Source organism: Ailuropoda melanoleuca, chromosome 1 (genome assembly GCF_002007445.2).
Source record: "Ailuropoda melanoleuca isolate Jingjing chromosome 1, ASM200744v2, whole genome shotgun sequence".
Lineage (NCBI taxonomy): Eukaryota > Metazoa > Chordata > Mammalia > Carnivora > Ursidae > Ailuropoda > Ailuropoda melanoleuca.
Genome location: NC_048218.1, coordinates 154,819,383 through 154,846,166, shown reverse-complemented (window position 1 = coordinate 154,846,166; position 26,784 = coordinate 154,819,383). Strand labels below are relative to the sequence as shown.

The window sequence follows — 26,784 nt, the reverse complement described above, 5'->3', positions numbered from 1 at the left end:
ATATATAGAATTATATAGATCTCTATATATAATGCTGCTATAAATATTAGGCTGCATGTGTCCCTTCAGATCAGTGTTTTTATATCCTTTGGGTAAATGCCTAGAAGTGCAATTGCTGGGTCACAGGGTAGTTCTATTTTTAACTTTTTGAGCAACCTCCATACTGTTTTCCAGAGTGGCTGCTCTAGTTTGCATTCCCACCAACAACATAAGAGGGCTCCCCTTTCTTGGCATCCTCGCCAACATCTGTTGTTTCCTGTGTTGTTAATTTTAGCCATTCTGACACTGTGAGGTAATAGTTCATTGTAGTTTTGATTTGTATTTCCCTCATGATGAGTGGTATTGAGCATCTTTTCATGTGTCTGTTAGCCATCTGGATGTCTTCTTTGGAAAAATGTCTATTCATGTCTTCTGCCCATTTCTTAACTGGATTATTTGGTTTTTGGGTGTTGAGTTTGATAAGTTCTTTATAGATTTTAGATACTAGCTTTTTATTAGATATGTCACTTCCATTCTGTAGGTTGCCTTTTAATTTTGTTGATTCTTTCCTTCACAGTGCAGAAAATTTTATATTGATGAAGTACCAGTGGTTTATTTTTGCTTTTGTTTCCCTTGCCTCTGGAGATGTGTCTAGTAAGACATTGCTATGACCAATGTCAAAGAGGTTACTACCTGTGTTCTACTCCTGGATTTTGATGGTTTCTTGTCTCACATTTAGGTCTTTCATCCATTTTGAATTTATTTTTGTGTATGGTGTAAGAAAGTGGTCCAGTTTCATTCTTTTGCAGGTAGCTGTCCAGTTTTCCCGAAACCACTTGTTGAAGAGATTGTCTTTTTTCCGTTGGACATTCTTTCCTGCTTTGTCAAAGATTAGTTGACCATGTAGTTGTGGGTCCATTTCTGGATTTTCTATTCTGTTCCATTGATCTATGTGTCTGTGTTTGTGCCAATACTATACTGCCTTGATGACCACAGCTTTGTAATATAGCTTGAAGTCTGGAATTGTGATGCCTCCAAGTTTGCTTTTCTTTTTCAAGATTTTTTGGCTATTCAGGGTCTTTTGTGGTTCCATACAAATTTTAGGTGTGTTTGTTCTAGCTCTGTGAAAAATGCTAGTGGTATTTTGATAGGGATTGCATTAAATGTATATATTGCTTTGGTCAGTATAGACATTTTAACAATATTTGTTCTTCCAATCCATGAACATGGAATGTTTTTTCCATTCTTTGTGTCATCCTCAGTTTTTTTCATCAGTATTCTGTAGTTTTCAGAGTACAGATCTTTACCTCTTTGGTTAGATTTATTCCTAGGTATCTTGTTTTTTGGGGGACAATTGTAAATTGGACCAATTCCTTGATTTCTCTTTCTCCTGTTTCATTATTGGTGTATAGAAATGCATCAGGTTTCCGTATGTCGATTTTGTACCCTGTGACTTTGCTGAATTCATTAATCAGTTCTAACAATTTTTTAGTGGACCTAGTCACAGATTTTTGAATAGAAATCTTTTCTTGGTTATTGATTACATTGCTCCTCGGAGCATGATTTTAAAGATTAAATTGCATTTTGCATAAAATAACAGAGCACTTCATGGTACATAGAAGATGCTAAATGAACCATTTTTTTTCTTACATTAATGACACTTAAAGGTGAGAAAAGAACTGGAAGTATGAAAGTTATTCTAAGAAGGATTTACCCTAGGCTATTTAAAAGATCTAATAATTTTGTAGCTATTTGACCCTGTATTGTTCTTTCTTCTCCTATCCTAGCTAGAACCAAAGACCTTCAGGCCTTTCCTGAGTAGGAAAAGAAAAACTACAGAAGAAAGGAATGAAAAGGAACATAAGGCCATCAGGAGAGAATTGAATAAGTAGTCAACTCTAAGGTCAAAATTAATGAACTACTCTGCTACCCCCTGAAGAAGGGTAGAATAAAGTAAAGGTAATATAAAATCAAAGCCACCCAAACTCCCTGCCCTAAGCTTTTTTAATAAGAGCTTGAAGGTTTATTTTGTACAGTCTTCTACAATTTGTGCATGTTCTTAGCACTTGATGTCATAATAGGATATAACATTCCTTCGTCTTAACAGATTATAACATCATCCTTTCTGATATAAGGGACATACATTAATAATTAGTCAAATATTAACTACTAAGAGTTTCTAGGTTTCCTTAGCTAACTAATATTTTATGGCTATTTTGTTCAAATAGAAGCTCCATTACAAGTTTATTTTGAAGAATAGCATGATTTTAAAAGCATGGTGAGAACAATAAATTATGTGTAAAATGACTAATACTTTGTTGAGTGTATTTTGAAATCCTAATAAGCAGTTGTTATTATATAATGATGATGAATCTGTGTCCTGTTAATATTTATCAGTTTGCTTTCTAGGAAACTATGTTTCACGGAATGCTTTTTATAATAGAATATTAAGTGGTACTTTTTAGTTGCTCTGGATTTTGTCACTAGAATGGAAAATTAGGGACAAATTGCTGGTCCTGGAACATTCCAAAAAGAACCAGAGGTCTTAAAAAATACCCAGTGTAGTATTTATGTGTAAAGGGATTCACTGTCTCCAACTTTCAGATGATAGATGAGGTAGGTAGGTAGGTAGATAGATAGATAGATGGATAGATAGGAAGAATGATGAAATAAAATGCAAAACATAATGGTAAATGTGAACAGGTGGGAGTTTTCTTCTGATATTCTTTAAATTTTTCAGAAAGTTTGAAAGTAAACCTAAATAAAAAGTCACGGAAATTTGAAAAAGCATTACAATTTTAGGGATCATATCTCTTTACAACCTTCTTAGGAAGATAATCAAATTAGCTTTGCTATTCCCAAACAACCTTCATCACTACCTCCCCCACATGGGTAGGGGGGAGGAGTAGAAAGAGGAAAAAATCAGTGAAGTAATGATTCATTGGATCAGTGGGGAATTTGCAATAGTTCCTTCCTTTCTCTAGGGTGTAGGAGGTGAATAATGTGCTCCCTCCCTCCAATTTTGTGAGGAGACTACTATGCCATTCATGTTAGGTATCTGCTTCTGGAGAGGATTAGCCAGTCTTCAGGTTGTACATTTGTAGTTGGGGGAAAAGGAACTGGATGAAAATGAGAGAGAGAGAGAGAGAGAATGAGTGAGGGTGAGAAGGGGTGGGGGAGGGAAAGAGAAAGCAGCCCATATGCTTAGCATGAATTTTCTAAGTCAAATGGACACTGAAGAAGGCAGCCAGTCTTGTACAATCTTGCCAAGACCACCCTTCCTTGAAATTCTGATTCTCTCACGAGACTTATAGATAAATTCTTTCCAAATCTTGCTGAAAGTCTCCTCTTGTACTTTCCCTGACCTGGGAGATATACTTCCAATTCTCTTCCAATACTCTTGTCAGCCTCTGTTCCTGGTGGTAAAGACTGTCACCAGCAGCCAGCCCTCCTAGGCATGGTGTGTGGTGATGGTGAGAATAGCAGCCCTTCTTTAAACAACCTTCACTGTCTCTGTCCCACATTGTGTACATCCTCTTTGTCTCCTGATAGAAGCCAATTCCAGACAATCCAAAAATCTCACTAAATTTCTACTTTAACTTTCTTTTAAACATTATAAAGTAGGAACAAGCTAATCTGGCTGTAATCTAGTATGACAAATAAGTAACTTCACATTATCCTTGAGGAACAGAATTCCTAATTTATGGACTTGAGACTTTAGATCTTTAGGTTTTTATAATTATAACCCAAGTGTTTTTGCTACAGAATGCGATAAGATATTTATTTCACTATTGATATTCTTCAAACATTCTTACTCTCATGCTCAAAAACATTCTTGGCTCTTCACTGCCTATAATATCCAAGACCCTGGGCTTGCGTTAAAAGCTCTGTGCAACCCAAGGCAGTTGTTCTTGCCTGATATTTCACTATTCCCCACATGAATTATCTACCCCAGCCTGTGATTTCCTTCTTCTACTGTCTCTGGTATTTGTCTTCTCCTTTACATTCCCACAGCTAACACTGTAGTCTATTCCATTATAAACTCACATCTGGATTATTACAACAGCCTACTTAGGTAGTCTTGTCAAAGCCATTTTCAAACTATGCTGAGGCTGCTACTGGATAATTCTTCCTCAGACATGACTTTTACCATGTCCCCAGTTCAAAACTCATCAGTGACTCCTAATTCTCAAGGATAGAATCATCATTTTAAGATTTTTCCATGCCTTACTCCAAAGCAACTCACAACTTTCTGTTTTCCAAGTAGACTCCCTAGCTTGCTGTTTTTGTTTCCCCTTTCACTTAAAATGTACCTTACATATTCTCGACTGCTTTGTACTATTCCCCAGCTTACCTGGCTCTTTGTTTTTATTTATTTATATCCTCATTCTTCAAGGCCATTTCCCCCCGTTTTCTCTTTCTTTATGAAGACTTCTGAAGGATAGATATTTACCTAGTAGCTTCTTTTTATGGAGTTGGTTAAATTTTATTATTTTTCTGGTCATTTTGAAGGTAGTACTTATAAAAGGAATGTGGACTTTGTGATAACAGGAGTCCAGGTTTGAGTTCCAAGTCCACCACCTTACTACTGCCTGTGAAACTGGACATACTACACCTCACCATTCTGAGGTTTATTTGCCTCATACGTAAAAACAGGGTAGTATATTTATATAGAGGTTAAGTATGTAATCTTGTATTTCCAAATTAAGTGTAGTTTTACAGAAAGCAGAATTTTACATCTTATACTCTATATTGCACAATGACTAGAACTAGGCACAGTATATAGCCACAAGCAATCTTCTATGGCTGTGATCCTCCAACCTGGACCAGTGACCCCAGGGTACATAAAGATTTTCCAAGAAATACATGGACGTGGATAGCTTAAAAAACATGACAGATTTCCAGATCTTTAATTTCTATCTATGTTCTTTCCTTAAGAGTCAACTACCTAAGAGAGTGCCTATAGCCAACAAATTGATAACTATTTTTCTGCTTTATGAAGAAAGTTTGAATCTTTCTTTTATTCATAACCCATGGTGTTCAAAACTTCGGAGAGCTAGAAAAAGGAGTAATTCAAAATATTCTAAATGTTGTATTATGATATTAATGAAAATGATTAACACTTTTATTTTGTACATCATTTGGCTTCAGATTCTTTGAAATAAGTAACATTGGAGTGGCCTGTCATTGATGTATGGATCATCAAAAATAGCTTTTAATGATAAATCACCATGTCATTTTTGGCATGTAACTCAGAGGGTTTACAAGGAATTGAATGACACGAGGAAAATAAAACTCCCTTCATTCCATTTTTCTTATTTATGAGTACATTATTCCTTAGGGCTTAGATCTATAAAAATGAAAAGTGGATAGCTAATAGGTGTTGAAACCTATCTTATTCTAGCAATAAAACATATTCATCTGAGGATACAAGGATGAACTAACTAAAAAAAGAAAAAAGAAAGAAAAGGAAAAGGCCCTATCTATCTCATTATGAAATGCATTTCATGAAAACCTTCAATTTAAAAGTTTAATAATTACCTAACAAAATGTGTAATATATGCTTCTAGGGTTGATATTTAAAATAATAACAATAATCACAATAATATGTAGAAGAAAACACTTTTTGAAATTTTGAACATTGTGTCCTAGTAAATGAAGAAGAAACAACTTGTGATTTCAATGCCTATTATTGTGGCAGAGAAGTATAATACAGAAGCCAATAAAATAATTTAAGGCTAAAAATAAAGTACATAATGACAAAATAGTCCTTGTTGGAAATTTAGTTAAAAAGGAGCTAGAACACACATTTCAAAGAACGGATTATAGATGACATCAAATAGCCATAACATTTATTAAGATATTAACCATTTAAAATAGTGTGGAAATTGTTTTAAAGTCAATTTTTGCAGTATAGTAGATATTATATCTCTCACAAAAAAGTATTTGAACTTTTGATAACATATTTACATGTTAACTTGAGAATGTGCAAATATTTGTATATATTATATATACTTTCACAAAATTATTTTAGAAGGTATTAAAGCAAAAATGTTTAAGGAGCACCGTTTAATCAAGCATAGTATTTCTCACATATTAATCCTTGCAATTAGATGAGAATCTAGTATAGTCCTAAAAGGACAGACAAAAAAGAAAATAGCTTTTTTTTGGTAAATCATATTGGTAATCTTTCAACATATCAATTATCATTAAAAACTAAAGAAAACAATATGCTTCCCAGGAAAACCAAAATGAGACTTATCTTCCTGCCATAAACAACTGGGAAACTGGACAAAATATTTGAAACAACTGTTTGCAGATATTGGACAACCATCATTCCAGGACTATTATCTTGATATTCAGAGAAGGTAAACAAATGTGGTGAGTTATGTCATCTTTGTGGCTTTCTCTCTAGAGGCACTTTCTAGCCCATGGTACAGGGAGGAGAATCGCAACTACAGAATGATGCTCTATCTAAAGAGGCAGATATGAAATTTCAGGGAGGTGGAGGCAACTGGAAACTGAGGAGAGTAATATAAGAAAAGAAGAAAGCCATACAGGGAAAGAGTCCCAGAAATCTGCATAGAATACCCTGGAATCTGTTGCTGAATTCTAAGTTCCCCATGCATAGAAAAAAATCCACTGGCCCAGGAAAAGAAAGACCAGAGACGTGTAACAAAAAATATGTAGAGTTTGCACAATTCTGGGAGACTTTTCAATTTGAGCCAGCCAGAATAGAGGAATTACACTGAATAGTCAGGACATTCAGGGGAGGTAGAGGACCTAAGAGTAGGACCACAGGAAAAACAACAACAAAAAACCTCCCTAGAGTAAAAACTGCCCTGAACTTGCACTAATAGCATTTGAAAGCAAGCCTCAAAATAAGTAACTTAACTATATGCTAGACCAAAATCCAATAACCTTTAAAAGAATTTTAGAACTATGTTACTCAACAATATAAAATTAACAAATGTCCAACATCCAGTAAAAATGAGTAGACATATGAAGAAATGGGAAAATGTTACTTATAACCAGTAATATAATAATATGTACTATTGATTTTAACACTTATAATCATCAGTTTAATTCAGCACATTCACAAATTAAAAGAATACTACGTGACTACCTTCATAGATGAAACAATTCAACATGCATCTATAGTGAAACATAGAATTTCCCTCATTCCTTCTATATTTGTTATTTAGAAATCTACTGAATGGAAGAGTTGTCCTTTCTCCCCCATATATTTATTTTTAAAAATCATTTATTTATATTAGTGTGAATGTATAAATATTTATTCTATTTTGTGGATTAAAATTCAATACTATGGGGCGCCTGGGTGGCATAGCGGTTAAGCGTCTGCCTTCGGCTCAGGGCGTGTTCCCAGCATTATGGGATCAAGCCCCACATCAGGCTCCTCCTCTATGAGCCTGCTTCTTCCTCTCCCACTCCCCCTGCTTGTGTTCCCTCTCTCGTTAGCTGTCTCTATCTCTGTCAAATAAATAAATAAAATCTTTAAAAAAAATAAAAATAAAATAAAATTCAATACTATGATTATTTAATTTTTTCTCAAATTTTTCCTTGTTGGTCACTGAACATGACTTTCAGTTTGATCCTGTGTATTTCTTATCAAATCATAATTTTATAAAAGAAAAAAGTTGGAGGACTTATTCTACATGATTTCAAATATAAATAAATATATAAATAAAGGAAGAAAAAAATAGAGTGCCCCCAAGTGAACACACACACTTACATGGTTAATCAATGTTAATAAATATGCCAAGGTAGTTAAATGGGAAAAGATTTTCTTTCCAACAAATAGTGCTGTTACAACTAGATATCCATTTGTAAAACTATACACCTCAATCCTTACCTTACACTATACATGCAAAATTAATTTTAGATGGATCCTACACATAGTGTAGAAGCTAAAACTGTAAGTGTTAGAAAAAAATAAGAAAATCTCTGACCTTCAGTAGGCAAAGGTCAAATAGTATGACTCCTAAAAGAAAAAAATCAATAATTGGACCTTATTAAAATTAAAAATTATGTCCTACAAAGACATGAATAAGAAAGACACAGACCTGGAGGGATGCCTGGGTGGTTCAGTCCCAGTCTTGATTTTGGCTTAGGTCATGATCTCAAGGTCCTGGGATCAAGCCCCTAATTGGGATCCCACCTCAGTGGAGAGTCAGCTTGTCTCCCTCTCCCTCTGCCCCTCCCCCTACACTCTCTCTCCCTGTCTCTCTCTCTCTAATAAATAAATAAATCTAAAAGAAAGAAAGAAAGAGAGAGAGAGAGAAGAAAGAAAGAAAGAAAGAAAGAAAGAAAGAAAGAAAGAAAAGGGGAGGGGGAGGGGAAGGGAGGGGAGGGGAGGGGAAGAGAGGAGAGGAGAGGAGAGGAAAGAATATCAAAGACCTGGAGAAAATATTCACAATACATATTTCTTTTTTTTTAAGATTTTATTTATTTATTTATTTATTTATTACTTATTTTAGAGAGAGAATACAAACACATGCACACAAGCTGGGGGGAGGTGCAGAGAGGGAGGATGAGGGAGAGAGAATTTTGAGCCTACTTCACACTGAGCACAGAGCCCCACCCAGAGTTTGATCTCACCACTCTGAGATCATGACCTGAGCTAAAACCAAGAGCCGGATGATTAACCAACTGAGCCGCCCAGGTGCCCCCATAATACATATTTCTGATAAAGGACTGGTTTCTAGAATATATGAGAATTCCTACAACTTAATAAGACAAACAACCTCATTTCAATGAACAATATATTTGACAAGGTTTTCGTAAGTAAAGGTATATGAAAGACTGAGAAGCCCATGACAAGTTGCTCAAAATCATGAGTCATTAAAAACACCGTAAGATAACACCGCACATCAACTAGAAGGACTACAATTAAAATGCCTGTCAGGAATTCTGCTTCTGCCCATGAAGGATTAACTGCCACAGGCATTGGTTTCTCAATGTAAACATCAAACTGGACAAAATATTTGCAACAACTATTTCCAGACAAGGGCAGAGGCCTGGGATCACTGAGAGAAGGGAAACAAACAAGGTCAAACCTATAAATGCTCCAGTGAACTTCCTGGAAGCAATTTCCAGGCCACAGGGAAGGGAAGATGAGTCCAAAAGAAGCCTGGTAGTCTCATGGAGTTGTGGATTTAAAGACAGACGTTGGAGTTTGGGGAAGACAAGGTGGCTGGAATCTGAGTCAGAATAAGAAAGGAAAGCGAACTGTGCAAAGGGAGAGTCTTTTCTTTAGAAAGACTGTAGGAGCTGCTCTAAAACACGGCAATTCAAAGGACACAGAGGATGCTGATCAAATTTGAAATAGGTATAATAGCTCAAGTTAACATATTCCCAGAATTCAAGAATTTAATAAAGCTACAATAATCCAGTTACTGTGGTATTGGTATTAAGGATATCCAAATAGATCAGTGAAACAGAAGAGGAAGTCTAGACATACATATATAAACAATTAATGTATGTCAAAGTATTAAAAAAGTCAAAAGTTGAAGGACAGACTTTTCAACAAGTACTGAAACAACTGAATATTCATGCAGATTAAATAAATAGATAAATAAACCTGAACCCTTACTTCACCCTTCAAAAAGAATAGAGACCTAGATCTGAGAGCTAAAACTCTACAACTTCTGAAAACATAGTAGAAAATCATAATCTTGGGTTAAGCAAAGATTTCTTAGGATATGTAAAGCCAATCTTAGAGAAAAAAAAATCACCGAAGAATATCAAATTAAAAGCTTTTACTTTTAGAAGAAACTATTTTAAAAAATGAAAAGGCAAGCCACACGCTGGAAAAGATATTTGCAAAACAATGATCTGATAAATGTCTTGAATCTAGAATAGATAAATAACATATAACTCAATAAGACAAAATGAAACATTAAAAATGGACTGAGGATTTGAACAGACATTCACAGAATTTTTAAAAATAACAAGCCCAAGAAAAGATACTCAATCTCATAAGTCATTAGGGAAATGAAAAATTAAAATCACAATGAAATACTATTAGCCATCCGATATAGTAGTGTCATATCTAAGACATCTTTGCCTAACCCTACCTCATAAATCTCTTCTGTTTTCTTTTCATATATGATTCTATATTTTTGGGTCCACATCCAGGTCTATGATCCATATACTGTTAATTCATATATGTGAGGCAACATATGGAATGACATTTACATTTCGCATAATGATAGCCAATTATTCCAACACCACTTGTGTTTCCTTTTCCCATTGACTTGCTTTTGCATATTTGCCAAAAATCAATTGTCCCTGTACGTGTGGTTCTACCTCTGGACTCCGTATTATATTTAGTTAATCTATTTGCTTATTTTGATGCCAGTGCCATACTGTCTTGATTAGTATAACTTTAAAAAGCCTTGAAATCAAGTGTTAGTCCTCCAACTATTTCATTCTTTTCAAAAGTTCTTTTGGCTATTCTAGATCATTTTTATATAAATTTTTTAATCAGTTTGACACTTTTCACAAAAATAGCCTCCTGAGATTTTGGTTGTAACTTTTTTGAATCTATAAATTAATGTGAGGAAAATTTACATGTTATAATATGAGTTCTCCAACCACTGTTCAATGTAGGTCTCTTCATTTATTTAGGTCTTCTCTGTTTCCAGTACTATTTTATAGTTTTTGAACAGGTAGAGTACATCTTTTGTCTGATTTATCTCTAATCTTTTCATATCCTCTTGGTGTATATGGAGCATCATCAGTTTAAACATCCACACTAAATTTTGTTGAAGGTGCACCTGTTTCTGTGGGTGGCCACAACTGCAAGGAATGGGACCACTTTCTTCAGATAAAACATTAAAAAGAGTATCACCTTTCTAGCTCAAGTGAAAAAAAACCTTGAGAAAGGATTTTAATTGGCCTGGCTTCTTCTTCTTTTTTTTTTTTTTTCAAGATAGATAGATAGATAGATTGATTGATGTAACAGAAAGAGAGAGAGAGAGCACAAGCGGGGCTAACAGGAGAGGGAGAAGCAGGCTCCTCGCTGAGCAGGGAGCCCCATGTGGGACTCCATGCCAGGACCCCCATCATGACCTGAGTGGCAGGCAGACACTTAACCAACTGAGCCACCCAGGTGCCCCACCCTGGCTTCTTTATATATGTGACTCTGACTTTATCTCTCAGGAGTGTTTTGTTAGTAAAACGGAAGCTAATAGTGGCTTCATTATTGTGGCTTAAACAATTGGAAGATTATTTTTCCTCCAATAGCAAAACTAAGGGAAACAGCAGAGTAGCTCGAAATCCAAGCTCTTTCCATTTTTCTGTTCCAACATCTTTGCTGTTGGCTTATGTCCTAATGCTTACTGCATTATGGTTACTGAATGGGTACTGCATCTCTAGGTACTACATCTGAATTTCAGCTGGAAAGAGAACAAGCTGGCAAAAAGACAAGCCAACTGTGTCTGTTCATTCTTATCATGGAAGCAAAACCTATCCCAGAAGTACTATTCAGCAAACTTACATCTCATTGACCAGAAAAGGGCCACATGGCCACTCTTAGCCACATGGGATCTGGGAAATGGATTATTTTATCTTTTCCAACCGCTGTGATGGAGGCGAAGGATTATAGTTGAGCATTGGGTAAACCAAGCTATAATGTGTGCCACACTGACAAACACTATGACTGAAAGCGAGAAAGGCATTATTATTCCAGGGTTATGAGCCTGTCTCTGCAGTTAGGGAAGGACACAATCTATTTTAACAGGAGTAAGTTTCAGGGTATGACTAGGTTGACAGAAATGATGGTTATCAATGACACTACGAGTTAAGGCAGAACTCTGGAATTTCTGTCTTGGGATAATAATGCAATTGGGTTGAATTCTCAGGAGCATTCTCTTTTATTTAAATTGGATTAAAAGCAGAATTTAGATGGACACAACCTGTCTACTCCTAAGACCTAGAAAGATTTCTCTAGAGAAGAAACACTGTATATGAAAAAAAAAAATAAGAGTGTGGGTCTGAAGCCAGAGTCCTGCATTCAAATCCTAGCAAATTAGCTAGATTTGTCATAGTCAGTAAATTACTCAATTCTTGGAAGCCTCAGTTTCCACTTCTATAAAATGGAGATAACTATTCTGAATGGCCATAGTATTTGGGGGAAATTAAATGAGATAATTTATATACAACATCTAGTTTCTACTTGGCACTTAAAAATGTCCATTTTCTTCCCTACTGCTTCTTTTCTCTATTTTCCCCTTTTATTTCTTCTGATTAGATTTAAACCATCTCCAAAGCTCCTATTTGTGCTGTTCCCCAAAGGATTCCTTAAATGCCAAGTGAGGTCCAAATTTTTAGAAGTTTGCATAATATTTGTAAAAGAGCCATGGAAACATATATGTCTGGCCAAATGACCCTAACATTCCCAGGTCTAACTAGATGATAGTGTTGGGAAGCCCTTCTCTGCCTGGCTGTGTTCAGGATATGAACTTCCTTCATGATTCTGAGATTGATCTGCAGACAGTGTAGTCATATTTCCATCATATTTCTTTGGGAAACCCTCCCCTGCTTTTCTAGTCAATTCATACATTTTCTGTGCCCCCATGTTAACATGTATCTCTTTGTTCTGGTACTCACAGCAATTCTAATCTTAGATCTGTGAGGCTGTTTTCAAATTTAGATTTGTATTTCTGAAGGAAGGGATAGTATTTTCTTCTGTTCTCTACTGTATCCTAAGTGCCTAGGCTAGAGATAAGAGATGGAGAACATTCCAGAGGGAATCAGTACCTTTCCTGAGTTTTCGCTGAAACACATCTTCACCCCTCCCCTTCCCACAGTTTATCAACTCTTACTTGGATTCTAGGATTTAGGATGTTGCTTTGTGCCTAAGAGAGTATGTTATGTTTCTCTGTCACTAACAACTTAAGTTCTTCTTGCCGATGATTCACTCCCTAATTTATTCATTCACTTGCTGAAATAGTTTTATGGAAGGAAATAGTTCATTCAGCTCTCATTTTTATTTTCATAAATGACAGGATCCATTTGCAGAAAGTGGGGATTGGGATAAAAGGCTCTAAAAATGCATTTCCACTCAAACTGATGGGACTAGTACAATGTGCAGTTGAATGGACATTTCCTGTCCTACAGCCACAGAAGAATGGGAATGAAAGTTCATGATTGCATGTTGGGGCCTCAGATTCAGAGTTTAGCCCTTTTAAGAGTTGTGCTAAGAGGTTTCTTCACTGTCTACCACCTCCTATTTGGAAACCCATTTGACTTTTTCCATTAGTGTTTTTCTTCTTTTTGAAGTGTTGTAATTCAGTCTCAGTGTGTGGTCTGGCTTCATTCTCACAAGAGCAGAGACTAGAAGACCTGAGCCAAACTGTGGTGGGCCAATGATACAAATTGCCTCTATTTTCCATTTTAACAACAATTGTTTTTACTTTAACAACTCTGAGGCTGGAACTTTCCTTGTTGGGGGGGGGTAAAGAGTGGAATTTTGAATATCCATGAATAAAAAAATAAATAAAAATAAAGGGATAAATCTATGAAAAATAACCCACAAGAAGAAAAATGATTATATATCACTAATATTATTTATAAATCTTGAATTTTTTTAAAAAAATGCTTATATGTGATTTGTCAGGAGTCACCAAATTGGTATGTGCTACAACTTTGCCACCACAAACCCACTTTCTCTGTTTCATAGTGTATTATACTTCCTTTAAGACCCTAATTTGGGCTGGAATCCATGTGTTTCCATAAGCCAGCCACTCTTGAACCCGAACCAACTCCTAACCTCACTTTTTTAATAAATTAGTAGGGGATATGTCCACATTTAATATCCAGTGCTGTATTCATTGCCTTTCTGGTTACCCATAATTGGATGATTACAGAAGAGCAATCTATTGTAGAGTACAGAGTGTGATGCTTCTCTCACTATGTTGAAATTTATGTTCATAACATAAATTATGTAATAAATTATACAGTAGATGCAGGAACAAACACGTGGCTATGAACTCAAATCCAACATGACACTCTCAAACAAATGTTGAAACAGTAGACAAACCATTTGTTTTACCACCTCAACTTTTAAAGTCTGCTAAATGGGATAATGATTCCTGTCTCCACCTATATTGAAACATTAAAGAGTTCTTGTCTATAATGTAATTCTAAAGTCATCTGGTTCCCAGATGCACTGGTTTTTATAAGATCAGACATAGATAATCAGCTTTATTCATTATTTACCGTATAGCTCAGTATTCGACTTAGGCTAAACTCAGAAGTTTTAAAACACTATCATTTATCCTATCATTTTGTAAGAACAATTTGTCCACAACTCACATTCACCCTATTTTTATTAATTATACCCACAAATCTGAGGTTGTGTTATCTTCTTATATAGTTGATATATTACTTTGTCCCTTAGGATCTGAATCTATGTTTTCAATTCACTCTGAATGTATACTTTGGATTAGATTTTTTTCAATTATTATTGTTGGTGTTTACTTGTTCATTTTTTTATATATTTATTCAGTTCATATTTATTGAAACATTATATGTGCAAGCCTTGGAGATAAACAAAAAATAAGAAACTCAAAGTCCTTCCTTTTTGAGTAGCTTACATTTGGGGTAGGAGTAGGTAAAGTCACAGAGATAAACAAAAGAAAATATTGCATAGGACATGATAAAATAAATAAGATCTCTCTAAGGAAGTAATATTTGAAGAAAGATCTAAAATAAGTGAAAAGTTAGGCCTGGGGGAAGAATAAGGCTGAAGGCTGAGAATGAGCAGGTGTGGGGAAGAGCACCAGAGAATTAGGTGAGGGTTAGGTCCCACGCACCTCGTGGCCCATGAAGTCCTTAGGATTTTATTCAGAGTGTGATGCCATGAAAGCATTGGAGTAAAGGAATGGTGTTAGTTTTAATACTATAATGGCCTGTTTCTTTGAAAGAGCCAGAAAAAAAATCGTTAATAAGTATATATTGAAAGTTTTCTGTGTGCAAGATTTAACTCCATTTGCGAGGAAATAAACAAGAATGCAATTAGAAGCCTGTCCTTCAGAATCTGCCATTGTATTAGAGCCCACCATCACAAACCAATAAAAAGATGGGGGTGGTGGAATTGGATGAAGGTAATTAAAAGGCACAAACTTCCAGTTATACGATAAATAAGAACTAGGTATATGTGCAACATGATGATTGTAGTTAACACTGCTCTATGGTTTATAGGAAACCTAAGAGTAGATCCTAGAGCCTTTTGTTTTGTTTCTTGGAATTTTTTTGTATCTGTATGAGATGATAGATCTTAACTAAACTTATTGTGGTAATCGTTCACAATATATGTAAGTCAAATCATTATGTTGTACATTCTAAACTTATACAGTGCTATATGTCAATTATATCCTTTTTTTTTAAGATTTTGTGTATTTATTTGAAAAAGAGAGTGATCTTGAGGGAGCAGGAGTGGGGGGAGGGGCAGAGAGAGAGGGAGAACCAGACTTCCCGCTGAGCAGGAAGCCCATGCAGGGCTCTGTTCCAGAGGCCAATCCCAGGAGTCCCCAGATCATGACCTGAGCTGAAGGTAGATGCTTAACCCACAGAGCCACCCAGGCATCACTGATAATATAACTGGAAAAAGTGCTTTACATCAGGAGACTGCACGTGCCAAAGGAGTGGCATGTCATGCAAACCCACACTTCCTCTCCTTAAAGAGCTGATTCGTCATTGGGAAAATAGAAGGGCCACAGGTAAGGCAAACGTAGGATAGCTGAAGATTGCAACATGCTGTGTGCAAAGTATTTGAAAATGGGCACATCAGTGAAGGGAAAAATAGTAGGATGATGTTGGTTGGAGAAAGAAGGCTTGAATGGGGACTTGAACAACTAGCAGACATCAAAGAGAGAGGGAGAAAAAGGAGATATAGCAGAATTTAATATGTAGGACTCATAGGGCATTGAGGATTCTGGACAAATATGATAGGAGAAAGGAATGTTCTTGGGAGCTATAGGACATAAGATTGGACAGGCAGAAATTTTGCCTTCCAAGACAAGCAAAAATTTTAAATTTATTGATGAAGATACTGTCAGAATTTGTTCAGTGGAGTAGTGAAAACTATACGTGAGGAAGACTAGAGCTGCAGGGATATGAAGGAAGGTTCAAAAAAATGAAAGTTTGAAGTAATGTAACCCAATCTTTATATTTTACATATGTAAAAACAGGAGCCCAAGAAGCGAACTTATTTTTTCAGGTTTTTATGGCCTGTGAGGATCAAGAAAGGGGAGAGAGAGAGATGTGAGTAGGTGGCTGAAACCCAAGACAGGATAACCTTATACAGTGATGGCAGTACAAGGACCAAAAGGGAATGGTTTAAATGGATGTATAATAAAATATTGAGAGGTTATTTACATTTTACACAAAGATATTTTCATTTTTTTATTGAAATATAACTTGCATACAAAAAAGTATACATTTTTGAAATGCACAGTTTAATACATTTTTATAAAGGGAACATACTTATGTAACTAACAACCAGATTGAAAAATAGGACATATAGAAGATATAGAACATCCGTCCAAAATTCTCTCTCCTAACAGTCTACAATTAAAATGCCTTCAAATGTTAACCAATAGCCTCACTTCTATCAACTAGATTCATTTTGCTAGTTTTGAACTTTAAATAAATGAAGTTATACAATATAGATATTCTTTTTTTATTATTTATTTTATTTTAAATTCCAGTGTGGTTAATATGCAGTGTTATATAATTTCAGGTGTACAGCAGAGCAATTCAACACTTCCATACAACACCCAGCGTTCCTTACGACTTAATCCCCGTCACCTAATATACGTATTGTCTAAGTCTGGCTTCTTTGAATCATCTGTCAGTGAGGTTCACCTAGTAAGGTGTGATACACAAAGCTTTATAGATATTGTCAGTTTACCAAAATTGTTGTAAAAATATGTATTACCACTAGTGGTGTGTAGGGGTTTAGTGCCCCTCAAGTTCACCAACACTTAATGTTGTCTCATTGTGATTTTAATGTGTATTTCTCTGATCACTAATAAGTTTGAGCACCTTTGGACATGTGGATTGGACATCTGAATAGCCTCCTTTTTGGAATTTCTGTTCAAGCCTTTGATTATTAAAATTAAATGGGCTATCTTTTTCTTATCGTTTTTGGACATTTTTCATATATTATGGATACATGTGTTTTGCCAAATATACATATTGCTAATGTGTTCTCAAACTTTATGGCTTGTCGTTTTACTCTTTTTTTTAAGATTTTATTTATTTTTTTTCAAGTAATCTCCACACCCAACATAGAGCTTGAACTTGCAACCCCATGATCAAGAGTCATATGCTCTACTGACTGAGCCAGCCAGGCACCCCGTCTTTTTACACTTTTGATGGTGTGTTTTTCTCTCAATTGTAATAAAATCAAATCTATTTTACCATTTCTTTCTGGATAGTGTTTTGTGATCTTAAAAAAAAAAAACACTTAAAAAAATATTTTCTACCAAATGGGCATCTTGATATTTTTGATCTTGTACAACCTTTTTTACTTTTTCCATTTATGTCTGAAATCTATTGGGACTGAATTTTGTATATGAGGTCTTAGGTAGAAATAAATTACCACTTTTTCCATAAAAAATTCAGTTGATCGAGTACTATTTACCAAAAGGATCATTCTTTATTTAATGAATTTTAACAATTTTGTTGTAATTGGATGTATATATGTGAATGGATTTGCTTCTGAATTCTATATTCTATTCTATCAAATTGTGTATCTATGTACCAATATCACATATTTTTCCTTATAGCAGATTTATTAAAAACTTGATAACTGATGATATAAATCTTCCAAATCTATTCTTTTTCAAGATTATCATGGTTATTCTTGGCCCTTTGCCTTCTCATATAAATTTAGCTTTAGCCTGTCAATTTTAAAAAAAGTTGGTAATTTAACTGAAATTGTTTTGAAACTGCAGATGAACTCAGAAAGAACTGGCATCTTAAGAATACTGAATCCTTTAGTCTCTGGCCATAATGGGGTTTTTTTTCCACTTATTACAGTTCTCTTTGATTTCTCTGATAATATTTTATGGATTACTGCTAGAGCTATTCCAATTTTCATTAGATTTATTCCTAGGTACTTTGTGATTTTCAAGCTATTATAAATTAATTTCGCTTTCAACTTTTACTTTCTAAATGTTTATAACTAGTAAAGTATAAATGTAATTAATCCATATAGAACATATAATCAGCAATATCGCTAAATTTTAATAGTTTATCTGTATATTTCTTAGATTTGTGTATTTTCCATCCTTTTATTTATGCTTCATTCTGAATATTCTACTAATCTATAATCCAATCATTAATCCTGTCTTCTGCAGTTCTTAAGTTGCTATTAAACCCATCTTTTAATTCTCAATTTCAATTATCTATATAATATTTTATTTCTGTTTTAAATGATGTTGCTATTTGGTGAGCTGTTTCAAATCATCATCTATTTTATTAAATACATTAATCTTGTTTATTTAAGAATCTATGTTTTCTCTTCTAGTTATTTGATTGCTTTTTTTTGACATATTTCATCAGTTTTTATTTAATGATGGAAAATATGTAGAAAAAATTGTAAAGGCTCTAGATATCGTCCTGTGAAGATTTAGTGTTTGTTTTTCCAATCCAATTTAAGTATAGGCAGATTGCTTTCATCCAAACAAAACTGATCTATTTTTGGTTGGTTCTTACTCCTTGTATTCAACGCTTGCAGGAATCTCAATGTGAAATAATCTTATGTGTTTGAATAGGATCATTCTTACTTGGGGGAGCTGAACACTGCTTTTTGTCTCTCTAGCATCATGAGATTTATAAACTCTCTGCTAAACTATTTAGCTTCCGAGTAGAGTTTCAGAGTTTCTCTGTCTCAGAATCAGTGAGTCCTTAGGGCAGAAATTATATGTAGACTGTCAGAGTCACTTTCCTGAAATCCCTTGATTAGGAGTCCCTCAAATTATGCCTTTTCTAATAATGCTGAAGTCCAATTTTTTGTCTTCCAACAGTTTCTAGGCTGCTGCTTTGTGATCAGTTTCTATGTTCAGGGCTAGGAATTGGCAGTCAAGGTGAAAAAGTGGAGACAAATGAAGGGTTCGTTTCAATGCACTTCCTTTCTTTTCAGGAATTTGATTCCTCGATTTCTTGTTGCCTTAGTTATTGGAGAATAATTTTAAACAGTTGTTCCTTTTTATTTTATTTGTTTCATTTTGCTCAGCTCTAATAGTTGATCTCAGAGGGAGGTTTTGTCTAATACAATTACTGCATCGCAGCAAGAATCTCAGAGATTCTGAGTTATAAATACAGTTTCAAATAGAAGGATATTGAAGAAAAAAAATTGAAAAAGAAAAATCCTTCTTGGGGCGCCTGGGTGGCACAGCGCTTGAGCGTCTGCCTTCGGCTCAGGGCGTGATCCCGGCGTTATGGGATCGAGCCCCACATCAGGCTCTTCTGCTATGAGCCTGCTTCTTCCTCTCCCACTCCCCCTGCTTGTGTTCCCTCTCTCGCTGGCTATCTCTATCTCTGTTGAATAAATAAATAAAATCTTTAAAAAAAATCCTTCTTTTCATTATTGCATAATTTTAGGTTTGAGTTTTGTTTGTGTTGCATATTTATTATAATTTTGCAATCCCAATACATGGCATTTAAGAAACTTTATAGACTCTGGAACAACTTCTCTAGTACCATCTCCTACCATACCTCCTAAACCAAGCTGAACTTTTTGCATGCTATTTTATATGCCCAGAACGAAGCTTCTCAATGGGTAAATCTGAAATATTTGTATGCGGCCATGGGATTAAAGTTGTGATAAGATATAGATCCCTTCAACTCACAGTGTAGCTGGTCAGAGTCAGGAATGGTCAGAGCACTCAGGGAAGTTGCCTCCAGCTGAGAATTACTTCCTCATTTCCCACAGTGTGCTATAAAAATAGTATACGCACTATGATATGAACAAATTTGGAAGCAGTGGCCAAGAATATTTCCCTCCACACTCTTCCACATTCCCATGTACAAATAATTTTTGTTCCATGAAAGGTTTTGCTCACTATTTAAGACCCTGCACAAATGTAATCTCCTTTTGACTCACTTTATTCATTTCTATAACAACATAATGTTGTAATTTTGTGGCTTTTGATATTGTACCAAATGTATGGGTTTTGAAGTTAGAAAAACTAAATTTGAATCCTACATGAGGTCTTGTGGTCATTGGTAAGTTTTCTTTGAGTGTCAGTTGTCACATCTGTAAAATGAGGGAAATGCCTACCTACCTCATTATTTTAAAAATACTTACTGAATGCATATTTTATGCTAACCACTGAGTTGGTCATTAGATTAAGAGATAGAATGTCCATAAATGCATATAGCAATAGCACAGGAAACATCTTTTAATTGCTTAATTTTAAATTTTACTTTTCATTATTTTGGGGTGCCTGGGTGGCTCAGTCATTAAGCATCTGCCTTTGGCTCAGGGCGTGATCCCAGCGTTATGGGATCAAGCCCCACATCAGGCTCCTCTGCTATGAGCCTGCTTCTTCCTCTCCCACTCCCCCTGCTTGTGTTCCCTCTCTCGCTGGCTGTCTTTCTGTGTCAAGTAAATAAATAAAATCTTTTTAAAAAATAAATAAATAAATAAATAAATAAATAAATTTATTTTACTTTTCATTATTTTAAGATCAATAAATTAGATTGGGAGAAGTTGGCCAAGGACTAGCACCAATTCATTGAGGTTCCAAATTTTAAAGCCTGAGTAAATATGGAAATTGTACCCTGCAGCAGTCGGTTCTCTAACCTCCTATTGTTCTACGGATAAATTCTAACAGCCTTCTTTGAAAGTCTGTTTGAAAGACTTCTTTAATTACGAGATTCATGAATTTGAGTAGAGAATCATACAAATTATATGAATCTTAGGTTTGCTTCCCAACTCATGGTTATCTTTCTTGCAGTGGCTCATTTATTGAACCCAATAGGTTGTTAAGAATGGAGACCCTTAATCAGGCAAACCTGGCTTTATACGAGGTGTTCATTTCACGTTCATAGTATGTTCATTGATTAGATAGCCAATCTAGGCTCCAGCTTCCTCGTCTATAAAGACCGATGTAATAATTGCATTGACTTGTAGGAATTTTGTGTGGATAGGAGAGGATTCTACATGTAAAGCTATTATGGCATGGCACACAGTAAGTGCTCAATAACTGCTGGCTATTGTTATTTTCCCAACCTTAGGCTCTCTTCCAAGAGTCTCAATGCATTAGCCAAGGAGCAATTTACTCTATTTCCTTCTTCCACCACTGTTTTCCAGAGTCCTCAATCCCAGGTGAGAGTGTTGGAAAAGGTTTTCTTTCTAAAATGTATTTGGGCAGGCTAGTTATTCCACATAAATCAAGTACCCCCTTGAGGTTCCCCAGTTTTTAAAAGCATGAGAATGTGGGTTGTCTTGGCTTCACTGCTTTTGTCCGGTGTGTAGGATGTCCTGGCAGTCCATCCACTTGAGCCTGAAATTTGGCCTTGGGGCTGGGTTCTGTTCACTTCCTCCTAAGTAGGCTTTCAGGCCAGGAAAATGTTGTAATAGAGTTTCTTCTCTCCAAAAAATCCCTGGAGATTCCTCCTCTTGGACTTGAGGGTAGACATTCAAATACTGCCTTCCTTGGATGTTTTTTAGTTTAGCCAAGGATTAATTTTTCAAATCGTCTGCCTTAATAAATATGTCCAACCTTTCCATTCATTCTCTATTTGAACCCCAAGTCAGGGGGCTGTTTATATTTAAACCCCTTCCAGAAACCCATATTCTTTTCCTTTGTGACCTTTTAACTTGCCTGCTCTGTGTGTGTGTGTGTGTGTGTGTGTGTTAGGCTCTTAGTGGGTTGCTGACTTTCCCTTTTACACATTTAATCTGTTATTTTCCATATATATATATATATATGTATTCCCCCCCAACATGAAAAGCAGAGAAAAAATAATTTGTACCAAGAACAAAATATGGAGGAAATGGGTGTGGAGAATACCTATTTTAAGTTTAGTTGGTAAAAGCACAAGCTCATTAGGGATGGAGAAAGTGCTTCCAGAGAACCCTAGTAAAAAGAAGAGACAGCCCCCCCCCCCCCCCCCCNAGTCCCTTCTATTTTCGGCTGTGATCCTGAGTGCCATGTGAAAAGTGGATGAAAAGTGATATTGGGCCAATTATTGAAACCCATACGTCATGGAGTAGAAATCTTTAAATTCACTGAGGGATGCATACAATGGCACAAATGGCTGCATTGCCTTCCAAAAGGTAACCTATACAAAGCACCATTGCTTATAAGCCCTTCACTTATCTGTACCCAGGGTTTGTTATTTTCTCATTGAAAGCCCAGAGAAAGGTGGGGGCTATGCAAAGAAATACCCTGGGCACACAGAGATGACCTTTGAAGTTATATATACTTTATCTAGGAAAGTTCAAAAAAACCTTTAGAGCTAATGACTACAAAGGAGAATGTTTCTGTCTTTAGCTAAGTGAGGCACACATTTCTCATGGGAAAGGAAAAGTTCCATCTATATAATTCAGAGGTATTTTTCCTTCTCCTTTTTATAGGGAATATTCCAATATACTATTTCAATCACCTTTACAGATGCTGGTTCTAAAACGTAATGCAGTGAGAACTGAATTCCCTGGAAAGTGGTCAGCACCTTCTAGAATAAGGGCTTATGAAGAGTCATGAATAGACATCCACATCACCTTGGACTGTGAAGTTGGCAAGTTTCACTCTTCCTTCCTTTGTATGTGTCTCCATCCACCTTTCCAGTTACTACGTCTTACAAGAGGTATAGCATGTATTCCATTCTTACAGAATGTGTGGGAAGGATTCCTTCATTACATGATCCATGTCCAGGGGCAGTGGAAGATCAAAATACATCTGCCAGAACCTTTAGTTCTAGCTTCGCCTACCACCCTTATCTTCACCTTCTACTTTTTCTTCCACCTCTAATGTGTATAAAGAAAGGCCTGGTTTGTCACGTTGGAAGGTTACTGGATCCTTCTAAAATGTTTTTATGTGAGGTTTTATATTCCCTGAAGTTTGACATTTCCTGAATTTTCATTAATTCTGATGACTGGGAAATTATCACCTAGTGAAATCTGTAAAATCAAAGTAGCCATAGGCCTCTCTTAAATACCAGCTTTAAAAAATGCTATGGAGACTGGCAGGCTAATTGGCTTTTCTAGATGTGTCTTCTTACAGAAAAGTTGCAACCTAATTCTGGGAAGACTTCCAGGAGAATTTGATCCAATAATAAGCACATTATTCAGAGATCCATAGTGATATCAGATTCAGGTACAGAGGCACTTTCTTGGAATGATTGCAATGGAAAAGAGATTCAAAACTGACAATAAATATTTTCATAATTTTCAATAACAGTATCATGAATGTTATGTTGGCTAGTGAATGGTGTTTTATTGGTTTCAATATTTTGACTAATAAAATTTATGAATGCCTCATTTAAACATATTACAAATGTAATTACTACTGAAATATTTTTGTTAACCACAACTCTGACAGATAACATTGCTGTGTTTTTTTCTTAAAGCTAAGCCAACTTGGTGCTGAGTGAAATCTATTGTGTATCATGATTTTGTTTATCAATCCAAATCAAAGACTACTCCTAGAAGAATGGCATACAGTGTTTAATCAGTATTTACAGTACCCTGTATTTTTCTCTTGAATAGACTTGGGTTCATCTCTTCTGATGAAAATGGTTTTTAGGTTATGTTGTAATCAAGATATCCCTCAGGAGCTAGAGAGAAAGAGCTTCTCCAGAGAATTCTAAGTAAGTATTACACCATATTGATGAAAGATTCATATTGTCAGTTACCAGAATTATAGAGGAAGCCTAAGCAGAAAAGTCAGCCTTGAGCCCTCTGTGGAAAGAATCTGAAAGCAAGGAAAGTCTAAATAAAAGTCAGGTGTAGAAAGTATAAGGAAAGAAAAGATGCTCCAGTGGTTATATGGAGTTTGTGAAAACTAGGATTAGACAAAGGCTGAAACAGAGGAGACAAAGTTCTGTTACAGGTACGTCTCCTGCTTCAACAAGCCAGGCTTTGTCTTAAAAATGGGCAAATTGACCAGAGCAGGCAAGAGGCTCTTAAAGAGAGGCTTTCCTAGTTTATGCCTTCTCTAAGATATCTCTCTTACCAAGGGGCCTGGAAACTTGAATCATAAAACCAAATTATAACATCAATTTTTTTCAAGTAACAAAAGATTTTAATGCAATTTTTATAGTGCAAAGGCTCTCACATGTTAGCACAGGCTAATGTTTCCTATTATAAGCCATAATTGCTCTCTGAAATTAATAAATATGTAATCTGGAAGTATTTTCTATCTTTTGGAATATACACAATAAATTATCTATTTTACTAGACTTAACATTTGACATTTTCTGGTGATCAAAGAGAAGAGAAAGAAAACATTTTCTTGAAATCAGAATTTTAAGAACCGTGAATGCCTATATATCTTTTCACCTTTTTAAACTGGTGTGGGGTTCTCAGTTTTTCTAATTTCTTTTTGCCAATTCATGCCCCAGTTAAATTCAACAAATAATTATTGAATGCATTGATGCACTCAGTGCTCTGATCACAGGAATATTATCAACAATAACAACAAAAGTCATGGTGTCATTTAGGTATGTAAAATTTTGTCAGAAAATACAAACACAAGTTCAATAGATAACAGTACAAAACTGTACACCAAGCAGGGTCAAAGGAACATATATGGTATACTATTACCAGAGGTATTATTAGGGAAATTTTGCAGAACTGTTGAGGTGCCAGAGGATAGTAGAGAGAAAAAAAGATAGATTTTAAATGGAATAATTTAAAAATTCACTTTAGTAAACTTGGCAACAATCACTGAATCCATTCTTGTACAGATTATTAAATATATTTTTAATTATTACAAAAAATGTTTTAATTGCAAAAGCCTTGTCAAAAGTTTATTTAAAAGTAAGGCAACAACTCTACTCTCTGCTGAGTAGGAAGTAAGTACCTTTGGACCAGAAGCAGACTAATAGTCATATTTGTAACGTGTATTTGTGCTTCATAAGAGTCAGACTCTGTGCTCAGCATACTGCATACGACACTCTTATACTTCACATAACAACTCTATAAAGTAGAAGTTCTGTTATATCCATTTTACATATGAAGAAACTGAGGCCAAAAGTCAGGTGTCAGAGAAGTAGCAAAGTTGGTCTTCAAAGCATGATAATCTGACTCGTATACCTGTAATCTAACTTTTAAAATATAACAATAAAAAAAAGTTTGACAGACATCTGCTTCTAACTATAACAAAGTAGGTTGTATGAGAGTAATGCTGATGCTTAGGCTAACTACAGGAAAAAAATTCATAAAATGTAAAACACAAAAACAAAAACAGCCAATTGGAGGGATTGGAGAATAGCCAAGAAGACCCTGGAAAGAAGAGAAATGCATTAAAACAAGTCATACATTTTCCACTGCTATTTTTTCCTTGGGACATTTGGTAATTCAAAGCACTGAGCATAGAATCTAGCAAAAAAAATGAGGTTAAAAGTTTCAGCAAGCAAACTGTGTTCAAGAGATTAAACAATTGAAATTCAAGACCACCAAGATAGGCAAAATTTGAGATTCCAAGATTCCAGTGAATAAAGGCGAATCACAGAGAAATGAGATCAAAATTCTCTGTACAGTTTTCCCTTAAGGGATTTCCTAACTCCTAAGCTACCCTTGTGTGGGCCAGATTTAATATAAAAAAAAATTAGAAAGGATCTGATAAGGAGTTAAAAAAATGAAACATATTTTATCAGTCTCATAATGTTACAGAAAATAAAAAATATTGGAATTTAGTGTTCACCAAGGAGAAAGGGACTTCATAAGCTGAGGACCTTGTGAAAGAACCTTCCTAGGGTAAAAGCATACCAGAAATAAACCAGCCTCCCAAATCACTGAAATATAAACAAAAATTATTTCAATTTTTAATTGAAACAATTTAACCCACACATATTTTAATTTACTGCCAAATAAAAATTAAATCTCTAGTAAAAAAAAAAGACTCCATAGATTTTTATATAAAAGGTATAGCATATAATAAAAAATTACTAGGCAACCCAAAAGGTAGAACCAAATCATTGAAAAGCAGGTGGAAAATCCAAGATTATAGAAACAGACACATAGATGACCCAGATATAGGACTTCCCAGATGAGAATATTAAAAGAATTATGATCACTGTATTCAAGAAAAATAGGGACAAAACGGAGAATTTCACTATAGAAGGGGAATCTATAAAACAGAATCAAATGGAAATTCTATAACTAAAAAAATGCAGTAATTGAAATTAGTAGTTAAATATTATGAACTCCAACCAAGATAAATGCAATAAAAACCACACCTCATTATGGGATAGAAAAATTATTGAAAACCCAAATCTAAAAGATTATTTTAAAAGCAGCAAGGGAAAATGACCACATTGCTTTTATAGGTGCAACTGTAGACAGAGAATCAACTTTTTAGCAGACCAAGGACAGCGGGATGTTGCCTGTAAAATTCCAAAAGCAATAATAGCCACTTACAACTTTATAATTAACAAAAGTAAGCTCCGTAAATTAAAAAACAATTACAGTTTTCAGAAAAGAAAAATGCATTGACAAGAAATTATTAAAATTAATATTAAAGGGGATTTTTCTGGCAAAAGAGAAATGACTCATGATTAAACATAGTAATGAAAGGAGAAATGAAAAACAATAGAAAG

General features: G+C 35.1%; 1 long non-coding RNA gene across 1 annotated transcript; it reads left to right on the top strand.

Annotated features, from left to right (window-relative positions):
- The first annotated feature begins 1,772 nt into the window (after nt 1-1,772).
- LOC117803815 lies at nt 1,773-22,891 on the top strand. The gene is made up of 3 exons (XR_004627916.1): nt 1,773-1,938; nt 6,221-6,347; nt 22,638-22,891. It is a non-coding gene; the product is annotated as an uncharacterized LOC117803815 (long non-coding RNA).
- Nucleotides 22,892-26,784: the final 3,893 nt, after the last annotated feature.